Below are 17,658 nucleotides of genomic sequence, written 5' to 3'. Positions count from 1 at the left end.
TCATAACTCCTCGTTATCAGAGATGTCGTTTCTGAAAAGTCAACATCCGTGTTAAAAAGGACACTGAGAACATTGATTTAAACACAGACACAAAGCACATTGTTCCTTCAACCTTCTTTGAAACATTGTCATGTCAGTGCTACCCTCTTGTGGTGGCACCTGAAGCAGCTGTATTATGAATGATCACCTAAATGCATGACAGAAAGCTGTATTTATGGTGGGTCTTCTATTCACTGGAACTGCTTTAATTTGGCGGTTAATGTATACTATATATTTATAATCCCCCCAAAAAACTTCTTGACACAAACTTAAGCAGTGCAGCTGAGAAATCAAACAAACCAGTGTCACTTCTGCTCGTTTTTGTCTGTTTACAGTAAGATGCTAACGCAACAAGGACAGTCCTTTCATAGTTTAGCTCTCCATTGAAAGGTGGTAAGGGAGAGAGGAGAGATGATGTCACAATGCTCCTCTCTGTCCTGGCCAAGGTTCAAGTGGAGCAACTTGGATACCATGTGTTACCAGGCACTAAAAGACAGACTGATGTCAGTGCTAACACTATACCAGGAAAGTGTCCTAAATGGGGGAACTTCCCAGAAATGTTTTTCCAAAATGTTCAAGACACGTCAGTAATTCAAGTGTACCTCTCAAACCAAGTGTGAGAATATAATGAATTGATAGTCCATTACAAAGATGCTATGAATATTATACCTGCAGTAGGCAGAATGTTTTTGCCATCATTGGGCAAACATTCCGTAATAACCTTTCAGCATATTGTAATTCAAGTGTTCTGAGAAATAACTAGACTTCTGCTCCTCCTCATGGCTCTGTTTACAGGCTTTAAATCTCGCCTGTGACAGGAGACTTTGGCCAATCACAGGTCATTTCAGAGAGAGAGAGAGTGTTCCTATTGGCTGTACTCTACTCGCGAACCCCAATCAAACAGTCAAACTAGGCAGCGCTGATCAAATATGAATTAATATTCTGTTCCTATAATGCCTATTTCTTGCCTCAAATATTTTTTAGAAACATCTCGTAGTGTATTGTTTAGCTGTACAATTAGAAAGTTTGCTCCGGCTGGTATTTCCTCAACTGATCTCAACATGGTTGCCGGGTCACAAACTTTCTCATTTTACAGCTAAACAGTACACTACGAGATGTTTCTGAAAACATTTGAGGCGAGAAATAGGCATTACAGTAACAGAATATTGATTCATTTTTGATTAGCGCTGCCTAGTTTGACCATTTGATCGGAGTTTATGAGTGATTGACAGCTGCTCAGAGACGGCAGGCTCCAGCTCAGCTCTGATTGGTTGTTTTCCTCCAGTCTGTGAAATCTTGCAGATGCCATTAGGAGCACCAGAGGACACAGAGGCACATGATTTTTTTTCAGATTACCTGTCTCATGCACTACTGACACTTTTATAAAATCACTTTTTTTAATCACATTTGCTCCATTTCTACCGACTGCTGCTTTAACTCTGAAAATAGTATCTAAACTGATCAGAACACACACATGCACAGACATATACTGTGGGTCTGTGTGAGTGTCTGCTCTGTGTTTGTGTGCATAATACCCGCAATTATTACACTTTTACCTAATTTAACACAACATGCATAATTAGCAGGAGGCAAAAATGTTTTAATGTCAAAGTTGTCATTGTTGTCTGGTTGCCATCAACAATAGATTTGAGGAAGTATAGCTCAGCATTTTATGAGATTCAGAAGAAGGGAAGTATGCAAGCAAACAATACCCATACCAACCAGGGAGACAGATGATCAATCATCGTGTGATGTTTTAATATATGAATAATGTTAATGTAATTGATAAATATTGACTGCCTTTTTTCCAAGTGTCTGATGAGTTGATCTTTGCATGGATGTTTGAACATCTCCATTAGGGGGCAGTCTATGCTCAGATTAAAAAAAACACACCAGTACACCCATTGAGATGATAAACCAGAGAGGGAGATGCTAGTCTGACTGATGCATTAAATACTCTCTAGTTATCTCAAAATTTGATCATCAAAATACTGAATTAAAGCAAAATTTATGAATTCATCATTCAACTTGCAAACCTCCATTACAGCCATTTTTTTTCAATAATCCTATAACAGGTTACATGTTCTTTTTCTGGATGCCATTAATTTGTGTTATTTGTTTTTTTCTGTATAGATCCCAGTTATAACATCATCTATGTGTGTGTTGTGTCAAAGTGTATGGATGGACTTGTCCTACACACTGATGGTTTGGTCTGCTGACAGACAGCAGGTGTACTTCCCTGCACAAATCCAAAGCATTTTCAAAATAAAAGCCCTTCAAAAATCTCTCATCTTTACGCGCGGATGCATCGCACGATTATCAGGTCTATTTTATCTCAATCAGCCTCATCTTGAGCCTTTTTTTAAACCCATCTCGATCTGGCCATACGTCTCTCTCTTGATCATCAGGATGACTGTGTGACGCCGCTTCCTTTTTCTCTTCGGCGCATAGATATGAGATGCGGTCGTTTCTCTTTTTTCCTCCTCTCCACTGTACTCCTGATCAACGAGGAGGGGCTTGATGCCGAGGAGGAGGCAGAGAGGAGGCAGGCAGGCAGGCTGAGCTGCTGCTGACCCGCTCGTGTCGCCTTTTAGCCTACATCAACCCAAACCAGGTCGCATGCATTAGCGAGTGACAGACATCAGGTAGGATTTCACCTTCATTTTTGTAATCATCTTGTTGTTCAAAGTGCTGTTCCTCCCACTATATACAGGGAGGCGGACTGCTCGATGTTGGCTCAGCAAGAAGCGCTGGAAAACCTTTTCATATTAACAACCCTATGTTTTTTTTGCACATGATTAGATGTGTTCCACTTCATCTCCTCCTTGCTCTTCTTTTGGATTTAACACCAGTCGTGTTTTTGCTTCATCCGATGCGTTATTATAAGCCTGTGTGACATGACTGCTTTTTGACATTGACAGATAATAAGATGAATATTTCATTGACCTACTTGTTTGTTGCTGCATGTTTTAAAGATTTAGCCCAATTTGGTGCTTATAGAAGTGGGCTAAATGATATGCAACTAATGCTGCCCCAGCTCCAGCTCCATGGAGCATCCTTTTCTGCTCTGCAAAAGAAAATGTGCCTGTACAGTAACTTGGACTTGACCTGAATGTTATCTGGATCGCCTCAGCATCAAAGCTGTGTGTGTGAGGCTGTAGTAGTGCATGCAGGGATGTAACCACTGATGATGTACTGTATCGGCTGGCAGAAAATGTGGGCAGAATATAGTCAGGGGAATACTTTATAATAATGGTCTGTTTGGTCAAGTTTGTGAAGCTTGCCAGCCCACTAATCCTCTGCCCCTGTGATAAAAATCTGCTATTTCATGGATCCCTTTAAGAAAAATCCTTTTTTTTTTTTACTGCTTGACACCTGCCTGCTTACAGAGGTCAGATTGCTGGCTATATACAGACACCAGCAGGGAGGATGTGCATCCCTGGATCGAAGGACATGACTCCTTAACTGCTGGGCCGCCCTGCTGCCTCATACAGATGTGTATGTGCTGCACTTGTGTCTAGAGATATTTTAAGAGCTGTGATGTGGTTGTTTCACACAGGTACAGAGCATTAAATGTTGGTGTAGGGCCATGCAGTACACCCCTACATATCTTTCCATGGTTGTTTTTTTACATACAGACAGTACATTAGTTTGTGGAACAGATGTATGAGTGTCGGGCTTACCACATTAGCTACACGTCAGCCCCCTTCTGATATTCTCATTTACCGAAGAAGCTTTTGGCTGCTATACGACCACCCCGCCCCTCTACAGTATAGAGCAGCTGAGCATTCTCTATGAGAGGCATCTTGGATTATTAAGGGTCAATTCAAGGATACTCAAGCCGTGAGGGGGGTTTCAAAGTGATATTGTAGAGTGACATGTTTTTGCCCGAGTGATGTAACTAGAAGAGTCGAGTTGTATCAGCAGACAGCTGTGATTTTGGATGGCTTTATACAGTAAGGCACCGCTGAGGGTGCTACAATAGGGGCTTGATTCCAACTGGGAGTAGCCATACTAGAAATGTACTCCCTGGTGGTACTGTTAGGCACCAGTTAGTGGAGGATAAAAGCATCCACCAACCACGCTGTAGGGAATGGTTGGTATGGGCTCCTCAGTAGCGGCAGCATTGTTGCATGTTGCTTAATGAATTTGTGCAATTTCCACATAGGATCTCTGTATGTGTGTTAAGTATCAATTAAATGCAAGAGGGCTGGATTCTGGTTAGACATGTTCTGGTTTGAAGAAACACCATCTGCATGTTGATCGTGCGGCTTGGACACATCATCAGTGGTGAACCCAGGGTCATCAGGTGTTTCAGGTCTTTGATCATCTGACACCCTCACCTGGGCGACCCAGGCGACCTGGAAAGTATACAGTGTGCATACAGTATGTCAAAACCAAACAGGTTGGAGGTTGACTATTGATGGTGTCAGACCAATTTTGCTTTGGCGCTGAAGTCTGCTTCAGGTGTGATGGAATAGAGGTCTTAGCAAATTAGGGCTGCAAACTACCGATTATTTTCATTGTTGATTAATCTGTCGATTATATTTTCTTGATTAATCGATTAGTTGTTTGGTTTATAAAATGGTGAAAAATGCAGATCAGTGTTTCCCAAAGCCCAGCATGACGTCCTCAAATGTCTTTTTTTGTCCACAACTCAAAGATATTCAGCTTACTGTCATAGAGGAGTAAAGAAACAGAAAATATTCACATTTAAGAAGCTGGAATTTTTCTCTTAAAAAGTTACTCAAATCTAGCGATTATCAAAATAGTTGGCGATTAATTTAATAGCTGACAACAAATCAATTAATCGTTGCAGCTTGCGAATTGCTTTACATTTAAGGAACAGTTTGTAAGATCTGGCGGTATCTAGCGATGAGGTTGCAGATTACAACTTCTCCCTTGTGCCAAGGGTGTAGGATTTCTGAGGTGGCCGACGCAAAAACGCGAGGACCCGCTCCCTATATATGATATGAACGGCTTAATCTAAGGTAACAAAAACACAACGGCTCTTATTTTCAGGTGGTTATACACTAAAGAAAACATACTTATTCATATTATATTCCATTTCTGCCAATATATCCCCCTAATTGTTACACACTGGTCCTTTACTAGAAATACTAAAGCCATGAAACGTTTCTGTTGAAATGATTTATATAATGATAAAGATGACGACATACACATTTTCACAGTTATATTTTATGTTCGTCAACATATTAAGTGATAGGATCATGTGTGCATCTGTCATAGTGTCTAGAAAAAAAAAGATTTGTTGAATGGCAGATTGGTTAAATGTGCCAATAGAGAATAATCTGCAGATTACATAGTGCTGGGAAGGCTTTATGAGTCGTAAATACCTTTCCCCTTATAATGGAATTGAGCTGGATTGTCTATAGGATTAATGTGTTTATGTTTAGACTAGCCACAACATATTTGCTCATTGTGTTTGCATATAGCATCATGCGTTCAGATATCTCACTTTGTGGATATACTGAAGCTATGTAAATCTCAGTGCACCTGTTGGTTCACAACGAGCCCCTTCGCTTGCCCATGTTTCATACAGAAGCGGAGACCTTCCCAATCTGAGCATCTGCAACGAACACTGCACACTTTCCCACCACACGGTACGCAGATATAATTAGATCACAGCACCAACAATGTCACAAGTTCATATGCAGCATGCATCTGCCAGCGGCAACTGATAAAAGCCTACTGTTCCATCAAACACAACACTAGATACTATTCACAAGACCCAAGGTTATAAAAGCAGGGTTTGTAAGCTTGTGCCAAAAGAAATCAGAAAAGTTTTAAAACATAAAAAGTAGCACAAAGTCGTCGATATCGTCAACATTTCCTCCTGCCTAATCCTTTGAAATATAAGATACTGCAATTTGGCTTTGCAGTGGTAATTAAAACCGAGCTCTATTTAAACGGTGCCGTTTTTCCCACTCATTGCCAGCTATTGAAGAGGCCATTACCACAGTGATTCCGTATTATGGGAAGCTATTAAGGGTATCTCTGCTACAACAACTTTAGTTCACTCTTTCAACTCTGCGCCCAATTTACTGGGAATCACAGTCTCAAACATGGTCTTTAAATGCACCGCGTGCTCTCATGAAGTGCTTTTACTCAGCGTTCTTGCAAATTGTGCAACCCAGGGAGAAACACAAAATCCTTAAACTGCTCCATAAATAACTATAACAAGGTCATGCATTCCCATGTAAGCATTTTGATCCACAAAGTGTTGAGAACATGCGACTGTTAAAGACAAAGCCTCGACTGTGTTTCCGTGCTGTTCATTAGAAAGTGATTTTCCTCTCAGCTGTTGCAGTTGCTCCGTCATCAAGAATACATTCCTGGTCGGAATTCCCCAGGAAATGTTCAGCTCGGGGTGGGGTGGTATGGAGTTTAAGAGTCATTGGAGAGTGTGATTGTTGAACCATATTTAATGCACGAGTGTGTAGGAGGTGGAAACTAAAACACACCCCATGCTGTCGCTGTGACCCAGCCTTTGTGTTTGGTGTTTAGCGGTGAAATAGATCTCTCCTATGTATTTTCTCTCTGCTGTCTCTCTGTGATCGCAGCCTCTTTAGGGCCTGGCTCGCCTCCAGGTCTGATTCTATAGAATAAGAGGTAGATGTATAAGCTGGCTGCCATCCCCGCTCCTCCACTAGTACTGTACATCAATCTGAATTCATAATTTCCTGTATTTTTCCCCAGCAGATGACTGTGGCAGGCAGTCAATATGTGAGAGAGCTGTAATGCAGATGGGACATTTTTTTCAATAGCAAGCACTTGACCACATTCCCAATGTGCTTTCACATTTAAAGTAAGGTTGGTCTCACATTAGATTAAATTGGCTGCATGCTTGATTAATAATTGTTGGCCATTATATCTATGCGTATCAATATTAGTACATCCACAGGTCACTCAGTTAATGATCCTGAACCAGCAGTTTAATGTTCTACAGTTTTATTTGATTGTTTTTAGAGGTGCTCTATACATTATCCAAAGCATTAATATAGCAGCAAACAACTATTAGCTATGTAAAGATATAGAGGAGTAATGTCTACCTGAGCAGAGAATGAAGTCACTCTCCCTCTGTGTGTGATGTAATCTGAGCCTCCTCCTTGCTTTGTTGACATAGCCGTGCCGGCCGCACGTGCCTTTTAATGCATGTGAGCGCATGTGAGCGTGCCCCACTGTCTGCACTACTGTGATACGGCGGTTACAGCTGAAAACGCCGTCCCGACTGATGGCGTCATTGCAGAAGTGTAGCACCTACTCACCGGTTCTGTTGCCGTTGTTGTCACTGTTAGCGCTTTTAGCACCGTTAGCTACAAGCCGTCGCCATGTTGAGAGCCGTGCGGAGGCAATAGAAATGCTCCCAATCTTGCATTTAGCACCTTTAACTTGCAGAATTGTCAATAATATCTACAACAATCTAGTTTTTTTTAATTTTTTTAATTGAAGGTAGAAATGAAGTAGGGCTGGGCGATATGACCAAAATATTCTATCCCGATATAGATAATTTCAAGTCTCGATAACGATATATGTATATCATGATATTGCATGTTTTCTGGTAATTCAATAAATAAATAGTCTATATGAAATAACCTCATGGTAAAGCCTATTTTGGTATACTTCTGTGTCAATTAAATACTTGACAAATGAAAAGTATTTTCTCATTTTGAGAACTTGAGTGCAAAATGAACATAACAGTTTTAAGAGAAATTATAGAGAAAAATAAATAAATAAATATAGGCCTAGCCTATATCGCATTAGAAACAATATAGAAAAGTATATATGATTGACATTTTTATATTGTTTTGACGTCATATTGCCCAGCCCTAATAGAAAGAAAGCAGTTAATTGTTTCATCTTTCCATTTGTGATCAGGTCAGCTGATCATGTTTGCAGCACATGACATCATTTGTTATGATTGAGCATAATGTGAAGAACAACCAATAGGTCAAGTGGTACTATATTGAACACAATCTTCACAGAGCTGGCAGTTGTGGCAGATACAGTTCTTTTCCCGAAGTATTTACTGTACATGTGGTCTGAAGTGACGCGACTGTGCTAGTGATGCGTAAGCAGCAGACTCAGAAGTAGGTCAGTGGATGCCGGCGAGTTGTGCTTTAGGTCAGAAGCAGTGGTACGGCCGCTGGCACGTCTCATCAGCAGGTCACATGAGATGCCAGTTTGAAGTAGCAGACGACAGGTCTGTCATGCACACAGTACATGGTACCAATTTTGGTTAGTGGCATAAAAGAAAAGAGGTGTGATCTGAGGGTTCCCTGAGCACCAGCTGTCAGCTTAAGTAAATAGCTGTCTACTTACGCTTTGGCTGCTTTAATATATGAACTGTAGTAAATCTAGGTACATTTTTCAATTGTGATTCATTTAATTAATATTCTTTCACCTAATCCTGTGTGTGCGCGCGTGCTTTGAGGTAGAGCTAATTTAGCCTCGAGCGAGCATCTGCCAAAAGCTTGAGCATTTTTGCTGAAATTTTAAATAGTTTGCTCTTGTGTAAATTGCGTAAATGACTTCATTAACATTCAGTTTCACTTGTGAAGTGTCAGAGAGAGTAAGTGTGCAATTGACAGTAGTAATTTTGTTACGTCTCTGTTTTGGTGTTACAGAGGAACACTGGAATGATTTCGGAACATGAGCCACTCTGCCTGAGGCAAACTGATTATCAGTGCTAGTAAAGACCATGTGATACCTGTGCTAAAGATCATGTGATATACAGCCTCCTCTGAGAAAGGGGAGAGTGGCTCCACTAATGCTTTCTTGTCTCTGACATGTTTCTCTGTAGAACAAGTCTGAGTGAATACAATTAGGAATCCATTTTGCGTTGCATTGCATTGCAGGAGCTGATGTACATTATTCTGTTCAAGTCAATATTTTGCCTTCTATTCTTCTTACAGTGCAAAACGCTGCTTTGGGTTTTAATGGTCACAGGATCCATAGAACACAGTTTATCACCTGCTAGTCTTTGTTCAGTTATAATGGCTGCTTGTGTCCGATCATTTTAACAAGCCCAGCTTATTTTCAGTGCTCGGAGCATCTAGCGGTCTCTTTGCTGAGAAGTACATTTTAAGGTACACTCAAAAAAGGATTGAGAACGAAATGTTCTTGTGCATACACAGTGTCTTTTTGGCTGTGTTATGCATAATCAAAGAAATGTAAGTTCTCTTCTACACTTTACTAGGCATGTCATGATACCAGAAATGTAGTAGTCGATACCAATACTAATGAAATTCCACGATTCTGGATACCCAATTTGATACCAAGGTAAAAAATTAAACAATAAACTCCTTTATTACCGTTTGCATACTGATTTTTGCGAATATATTATTTCACCCTGATGATCTGCCTCAAACTACATTTTACAAGATTACATCTGAACACATTATGATAACATTATAATTTACCTTCGCCCAGTTCGTTTTGACTGAATATGGCTTGAATGCATCATAATGCAACTCAATGCAACCATGGATGTATAAAGAGAACTCAGTGGCGCATGAAGTTTGACTTCCGAGTATAAAATTACCCGGATCTTCTGCCGATCTTCCACATCCATTGGGCCCATAGAGCAAGTGCAGTAGCGTTTTCCTTTAACCCCGCCTCCCAATCCTTGGTCCAGCCACGGTATGGGGCTCATTCACATAAACGGAGGAAGGGAAATAAATCTGGATTCGGCTATTAGTGCATTTTACAACTTTTAGGACCTAATGATTTAAATAAAGGTTATTCAAGTGTTTGTACTGGGAAGTTGATTTACCTCAACAACAAAAAAATATCCACTGATTCACAGACGTCTGTTTCCCAATGTAAGTCTATGAGTAAAAGCCTTTTTGGGTCTAATGGCATCACGTGACGGACACGGAAGTTGTAATTCCACCGTTTGGTCACTATGTAAAATTTGTTTCAAAGCCCAGCGCAGTCTCGAGCCCTGATCCCCGGTACCTACGGTACTGTAGAAAAATGAGTACCGTCAGGGTTTCGGAATTTTGGCTTCGACTTGATACCGAAGTATCGGTTCTTGTGACATTCCTGCACTATACAGTCTATGTTGAGAGCTTTTGTTTTAGTATACATTATCATTTAGGTGTAATTATATGCTCTGCCTTTGGTTGCGTTTGTTGTGTGGCCAGTATCACAAAGAAAGCACATTAGACACGCGCTCTTAAAGGCTCTGATGGTTTTGCCTCCTACATCATCATGCTGGGAGTGTTTTTCACTGGCGGGGGTGGGGGGTCTCCCAGGAACGCCACAGGAGCTAGAGGTCAATGACAGTGGGGCAGAAATCCTAGTGAGCGAGGCACTTGCCATCGATCCGCATCAATGATGCATCACAGCCAAATACAGCTGAGTGGTAGGGGGTCCTGCACCACAGCACAGTAAGACAATAATCACTTGATGACACGCAGATTTTTTACACCCTTTTACACCAAAGAGCAGCGTATGAAGTAATCCCAGTCTTTGCCCCGCGATGGGAGATGTCCAGAGGTTGAGATGCTTACACAATTTTTCGGACAGAGGGAGCAAAGGCTAGCTGCACCGGGACAGAGGCGAGATGGAATAACAGACAGATAAAGTAAACAAAATGATATTGCTGTTGAATGGCGCCGTTCATCTTGTTTTAGGGAGAGTTGACAAGCCAGTAGCTTCACATCAAGGTTAATTGAGGGCCGTCAGGTCCTTTTGTGTGTACAGCAGCTGTCAGGCTGTTTTTGTGAGTGCCTGGGGGGAAGGACTCTCCTGTCTGAAGAGCAGCACTGAAATTACTGCTATCCTCTGCTCTGATCCTCTGCAGGCTGCGAGGGTTGCTGACCGAGCAAGAACTCTCTCTCTCTCTCTCTCTCTCATTCTGCCTCTCTCTCTCTCTCTCTCTCCTTCCTTCTCTACTCAGGGCTATGTAGTGTCAGCACCTCGAGTCTCAAAGAAGAACTGTAGACCGCTCTGACACACTCTTGTCAAAATCCTTTCACATTGGCCTGGCGGAAGTGCATCTAGCAGCTGGATGCTGTACTGTATAAGTGATTGTGTTTCTTTAGCCTTGTATATTCAGCTCATCAGCAGTGCAGTGACCTTGTATTAAGGGCAGAGGGACTCTCTGGTTACCCTCAGTGGAAGGCAATAGCTAGGATTACATTCGTTGCTCTGTTTTTGGAGATGGAATGATAAAGTTGATTCAGGAGACCGTGGCTTGATTTGTATTGGTTCTCTCCATAAAGCTTTTATTTTACAGTGACCATTTTGAACTTGGACCACATTTTGTATGAGAAGAGTGAACCTTGAAGAGCTAGTACAGCACACATATTCTCTACTGTGTTGCACAAAGGTGTAGGCTTCTCCGCTACCAAAGAAATCTCTAGTTAACCAGTAGTCATGGAATTTCTTCGACTAATTGAAGAGTTGATTTAACTGAAAAATCTATCAAATTGTCTCTCCACAGATGTAGTCATGCAGATGGATCTCTCAAAACCTAGTGCTAATTAAGAACAAAACCCTTGTCATTTTTCTCTAATGACTAATGATTATTAGCTCATTCTCCTTAAATCTGCACTAATACTTTTTTATATGAACAATAGATGAAATGTGGATGTGAAAGGGATCACTCATAATGCCACACTTAAGCGGTTTCTGGTGGCAGTAGATAATTGTTCTCAATGACAAAGCTCTAAAAGACACTGTACACTTCCTGCCCAGCACCACAGACTTAGTGACTAGCTGGTGAACAGAGCAGAGCATTTAGCCACTAAAGAGCCGTTTAGGGTTGCATGCACCGATATTGATATCAGATATGGGGCTGGTACTGATTCAAATATCTGGATCGGGTATCGTGACAATGGAGCCAATCTGTTCTATTGAATTCTATGTTTATATACTATACACGTTTTATACTGGAATTTGAATCCCTGTTTAAGTTTTGGCCAATTTGTTGCTGCATTAAAAAGGTTTACATTTGAAATGTAATTCCTGTTCATTTTTAAGATTTATTTACCAAGTTGCTGGTGTACAATTTATTATTTTAATAATAAATAACAATTAGATAATTTATATCTATGCATTTATTTGTTACATTTTGGTTTAACAGAGTTAAGAAAGCAATGTTGAAGACAAACCTGCTGTTGCCTTACACATAAAGGAAGGATCCAGTCACTTCCACACAGTGAGGCTTGCAGCTTATTAATTAAACACTAGTAACGTATTGGTACTCAGTGTTGACCGATACCCAAAGCCCAGGTATCTCTATCAATATCGGGACTGACAAGTTATATCAGTGCATCCCTAACATTTATTAACAAATACAATATATAGGAGCTGGTGGGGACTAAAAAAGGGCTAAAAGACAAAGAGAAGTTTGGACATTCGCCAGGTGCCCAGAAACACAAAAAACAAATATTAATGCGAATGCAGCTTTGTGTCTCCTAGATATGTACAGTTGAATAGGCAACTGTTTGCTAACGTGTTAGCCTTAACAACTTTATAAGATGATAACATGTCAGTGTTATGGCTTGTTGCACTGACCCCAGGTTGCAAAAAAATGTAAAAATAAATTAATGTTTCTTTTTAAAAAATTGCCAAAACCTAAGTGACAAAAAATGTCCCTAATGACCAATAGGGTCGAATCAATACCTTCTTAGTTATGACCGAAATGTGTCTGTATCGCTGACTCATCCACAATGAATGACAGGTCAGAATTTTTATTTTGTTTACTTGTTCTTTGGTCAGATAATTTCTGATTCAAATCATAATTCTCAATTTTTTTAATATTTGTTTATTAAGGCTGCTGGCGTTCTAGACAGCATTTAACATACGAGAACTTTGGCTTCTTTTTTTTGAAAGTGAAGTGAAAAGAGGGGATTATAGAAAAAACATTTCAGTTTCGACAGTAAGGTATCGAAAAAAAGAATGGGTTTTGGTGTCAGTACCATACTCAGATATACCGTGAGCACAATTGTCAAAAGACTGCAAACAATACTCAGCCCTGGTGACCAATTACTTTACTGTTTCAGGCTGCAGCTCTACTAAGATGCAGCACAAAGCACCGGGAACACTTGGAATTAGACAACTATTTCAAAATGCTTCCATAGTGAGCTATAGCTCATTAGTATATCCAACATCTTTTCTAATATCTAATTTTATTAACTTATTTTTTTAACTGTTACATCCATCTGCCCTCAGGAATGCGTTGACTCAACCTTAGTTGTTATGCTGCTCCTCTGGGTCGAGTGCGACACAACTTCTAAACGGTCGCTGTGGGAATAAGGTCACCTGGCCTGATGGCACAAAATCATTAGCAAAGGAGGACGTTTTGATTCATGTCAGGAATTAATTATACGAAATCCTGATGTTTCATACCGTAACCTTGTTTATCGGTACGCTGTTGTTCTTAGAGCCGAACGAGAGCTGAATATAAATGTTGACTTTCCTCAGAACATGCATTTTCTGGCAAATCAGAGCCGATGAGCTGACCTGAGTTTGTCTTCAATTTCCTGCGACTGTGTCAGCATCCACTGAAGTGAGGGAGATATCAACATCCTCCGAAAAGCTGATTCTAATATAATCTCCCGTCTCTCAGTGTTTTGTTTTTTCACTTGTATCTATGCATCTTGGCCTGTTAGTGATGCTGGGTTACTTTAACATGCTGAGAAGCTGGATTGAAGCTTTGTTTCTCAGGAACGCCTCCTGGATGTTGTGTGATTTTGTGCATAATTACACTGAAAAGAAATCAGCGTAGCATTTACAGAACAGAAATAGAAGCCAGCGTTCATTCATCTCCTGTAAAGTGTACCATGGGAGTCTCATCACATCATGTGGCTTTTACAGTGGAGGAAAAAAAGAGACCCCGGGCTATAGGAGCTGATGGCACAGTCAACACTAATAGCCTATCATATCATGTGTACATTACCTATTTGATTGTTTCCCTTCCATTGTGCTCTCTAACACATTCCCTGTGGCTATTCTGCTGTGACACTGGTTCAACCTGCTTGTGAACATGTGCGGTACAATAATAGTAATACAGTTACCCAGTAGAATAATCACGTTATTTATAGAAGCGTTGTTAAATTCAATCTACAGCTCTGAATCATGTTGTCAAAGTCAGTGAGCCATCAAAGTATGTGGTCATTGTCCCGATGATGCCCCGCCTGTTCAATGCAGCACAACATTAATGGACAGTGTTTTATGTAAGATGAGACATCTTGAAAATGCCCTAAATAGAGCAACCATTATATGCCTGCTTCATGCGTGTGCTTGCATGTTGTCACAGACGGCTTCTCTGGCACTCAAGCTGTAAGAATTGCTTCTTTTGATTTTGTGAAAGCATAATATCCGGACTGCTAATAACTGTATGCAGTATTAATTGGATAAAATGAAGGGCTACTTGGACAAAGTAACGGTTTAATGGCTTTGATTTCAAAACCTTAATGTGCTTTGCTGTATGCACGGCGAGAAAAGCAGCCCTGTGTGCTACCGATACAGTTGATGTTAAATCTATAAGGAATATTCTGTCCCCAGTGGGAAAGGGATATTTCATGCATATTAAAGGTTAATCATGAAATTAAGAGTTATATAAGCATAAGTTAACTTTAGCACCAAGTATAATGTGGGCATCTCAAGGCACCTTGAATTTTTTTTTTCAAATTTGACCACTTTCTTCAGGGAAGAAGTTGAACATTTTCAGTTTTGAGTGCAGCAGCGGGCAGGGGAGTTTTTTTTTAACATCCCCATGAAATACTGAAGCATTTGTCATATTTCTGTCAATGCAGTTGGCACAGGTGAAGTGGATGCTGCTGATTTGGATTACTGAGGACACTGTGCAGCAGTCACATACTGTAGTACCTAATTCCATGGCATTAGAGGATGACTTGCAGGCCTAGCACACATGGATCATTTTTATCTCTCCTTCTGCACAAACACACGGTGCATATACATACAAACTCTCTCCCCGTCTTTTGTTCATTCTGTGAATGCAATATAAGGAATATATTAAAGCGTGACTAATGTTACTGTATATAGGGCTGTCAAAGTTAATGGGATAACTAAAATTTGCTTTAATGCCACTGATTTCTTTAACGCATTAACGCAACTTTAATCGAAGGAGGCTAAATAACGCTCCAAACTTGTGGTAATTTTTGGTGAGTGAAACTGGCACTGACAACTGTTTGCCCTGTTATGATTTGAGCATATTGTTTATTCTAAATGCAGTACCTGTGAGGGTTTCTGGACAATATTTGTCATTGTTTTATGTTGTTAACTGATTTACAATGATAAATATATACATACATTACATACATACATTTTACAACATACATGCATACATATTTACCCACTCCCATGTTGATAAGAGTATTAAATACTTGACAAATGTCTTTTTAAGGTACATTTTGAACAGATAAAAAATGTGTGATTAACTTGCGATAAGTTTGCGATTAATTGCGATTAACTACGGACAATCATGCGATTAATCGTGCTTAAATATTTTAATCGATTGACAGCCCTATTATATATATGGTTTAGGACAAGAATTGCTGCAACACTATGCAGCTAAGACTCCTATGTTGTCTCACTGTGCAACATTCATCATGACAAACCTGCATCACTGAATTAGAATGATCTTGTCTGAGCCGTTGTCATCACTAAAAGGCTCTAGTGCAATAAGCAGAATTCATTTTCATCAAGAAAACATCAAAACCTTTTCTCCTGATCGTTGTGAACAAATAGATGTGAACTAGGTCCGCATGCAGTGTACTGTTCCAAAAATGTTCTAAAAGAATATATAATGCAAAAAAATCATTCAACAATACATGGCACAGCCTGAGAAGTACAGTTTTTAAGATCTAATATTAGAAAAAGTGTTGAAGTTGCAGACATATCCTTTCTTTGCCCAAATGGAGATACAGTGTATAAATTTAAAATGATACGGTGTTAATTTCTCGCCACTATTACCATCTGTTCAGTCCACTATATGGCAGCTGTTTGCTTCTCTCTCTGTCGAGTCTTCAGTTTCCTCTTCGGAGATTGATGGACCTGCAGCCAATAGAGGGTAGCTGCCCACCCGCAGTGGACATGCTACCCCGACGAGATTATACCCACGAGATGACACCGTTTCACTGCAGTCTGGCTGGGACGGGGTCATATAACATAGCCAGGTGTGTGTGCCAGCCTGAGGGTCAAAGGTCATTCTAGTGCTAATGATCACAGCTGGGGATCCTCCCTTTGAAAACACTATAAAGTGGCTGATCTGGGGTTTTCTGATAATTACCTCTGATTTGTTTCTGCCGTGTTTTATTCATTCTCCATGCTTTCTGCCCTTTTCATAATCCAGAATCAAATGTAGTGCTGTCACAAGTGGGATTATTGATGTGGTTGTTTAATGACTGTCAGGATCTTTGGCATTTATTTGTGATTTACGGCCTATGTGAGGAGCTCACACTGGGGAAACATGCACTATATTTACAGTTTGATTTGATTTCTCTCTGCCTGGGAAAAGGCTGTCATAAATTACAGGAATCTCACGGAGCGAGGCACTGTGAAGCTTTATAAATTCCCCACTGGGAGGTGGGACAAAGAGACGGCGGAGGAGGCTGTGCTCTGAAAGGGCGATCTGTGTGCGACTTCAGTGGGAGACGGCATCCTCGACACATGGCACGAGCTCAGAGGCATTGCTTAGATTGTGGCTGGCTTGTCATGTAAGGCGGCTCACTCTGCACTCTGTTAGCTCCAGCCTGCGAGCCCTTCTCATTCAGCCATTCTTTGTGCAGATAAGGATTGCTATGGGTATTTTAGGAGGAACTGCTTGGTGATGCTAGTGCAGCAGAGATTCCTGGGTTTATTTATTCCCATGCAGTCTTTTAGTGAGTGAGACTATTGTTAACTCCGACCAACAGCACTAATGATGCACTGCCAATATCTTCTGTGCATACACCAGGCCTGCACATCCTGGATGTCTCAATGAGATGAATCTGTCTGCCTCCCTTTGGTGCAGAACTGTGGGACTAATTGAATTACACATCCCCCCTCCTTAGCTTCTCGCTCCCATGGGAGCGCACAACTAATCATTTGGAATCTCTGTTTTTCAGAAATGGGGATGGGCGGGCGTATCAATGCTTCTCCTATGAGCAGCCAACTGTATAGCCACTTTCGTTAATTTTCCACAACATCTCCATAGCTACCGTGGGATAGATGTCATCACCCCCAGAGGGTTCCAAACCTTTTGACCTCTAAAGGACGCGGTCCCGCCACAGCTGGCGCCCAGATGTACCCCACAAAGTTGCTCGCTAATGAAAGAAGAGTTCAATTTAGGAAGTTGGCTGATGAGTTTTCCCCGGAGCACAATATTTAAAGTTGATGAAGTATAACAATATATGTGACCTCACTCCAGACATTTACTTTATTTGGATGGTGTATAGATTATGTTCTACATTTTGAGGATTGACTGATGTGTTGTTTTGGTCTTAGTCGACTAAGATTTCTTTAGGGCTATCAATCGATTAAAATATTGAATTGCTATTAATCGCATGATGTCTATGATTAATCGTGATTAATCACGCATTTTTTATCTGTGTCTATATCTATGATGATGTGATTATCATA

The 17,658-nt window shown here is 40.6% G+C and overlaps 1 protein-coding gene across 1 annotated transcript in view; it reads left to right on the top strand.

Moving 5' to 3' along the window:
• Positions 1-2,535: 2,535 nt before the first annotated feature.
• tln2b (talin 2b) overlaps positions 2,536-17,658 on the top strand; it is a 105,606-nt gene continuing 90,483 nt past the window's right edge. Inside the window, exon 1 of the mRNA XM_037767601.1 lies at positions 2,536-2,684. The gene's annotated coding sequence lies outside the window, so the exon portion shown is untranslated. The remainder of the gene's footprint in view (positions 2,685-17,658) is intronic.

The sequence above is a fragment of the Sebastes umbrosus genome, chromosome 4 (genome assembly GCF_015220745.1).
Source record: "Sebastes umbrosus isolate fSebUmb1 chromosome 4, fSebUmb1.pri, whole genome shotgun sequence".
In the NCBI taxonomy this organism is placed as follows: Eukaryota; Metazoa; Chordata; class Actinopteri; order Perciformes; family Sebastidae; genus Sebastes; species Sebastes umbrosus.
The sequence above is the reverse complement of the archived record's forward strand: the minus strand, read 5'-3'. Positions and strand labels throughout refer to the sequence as shown.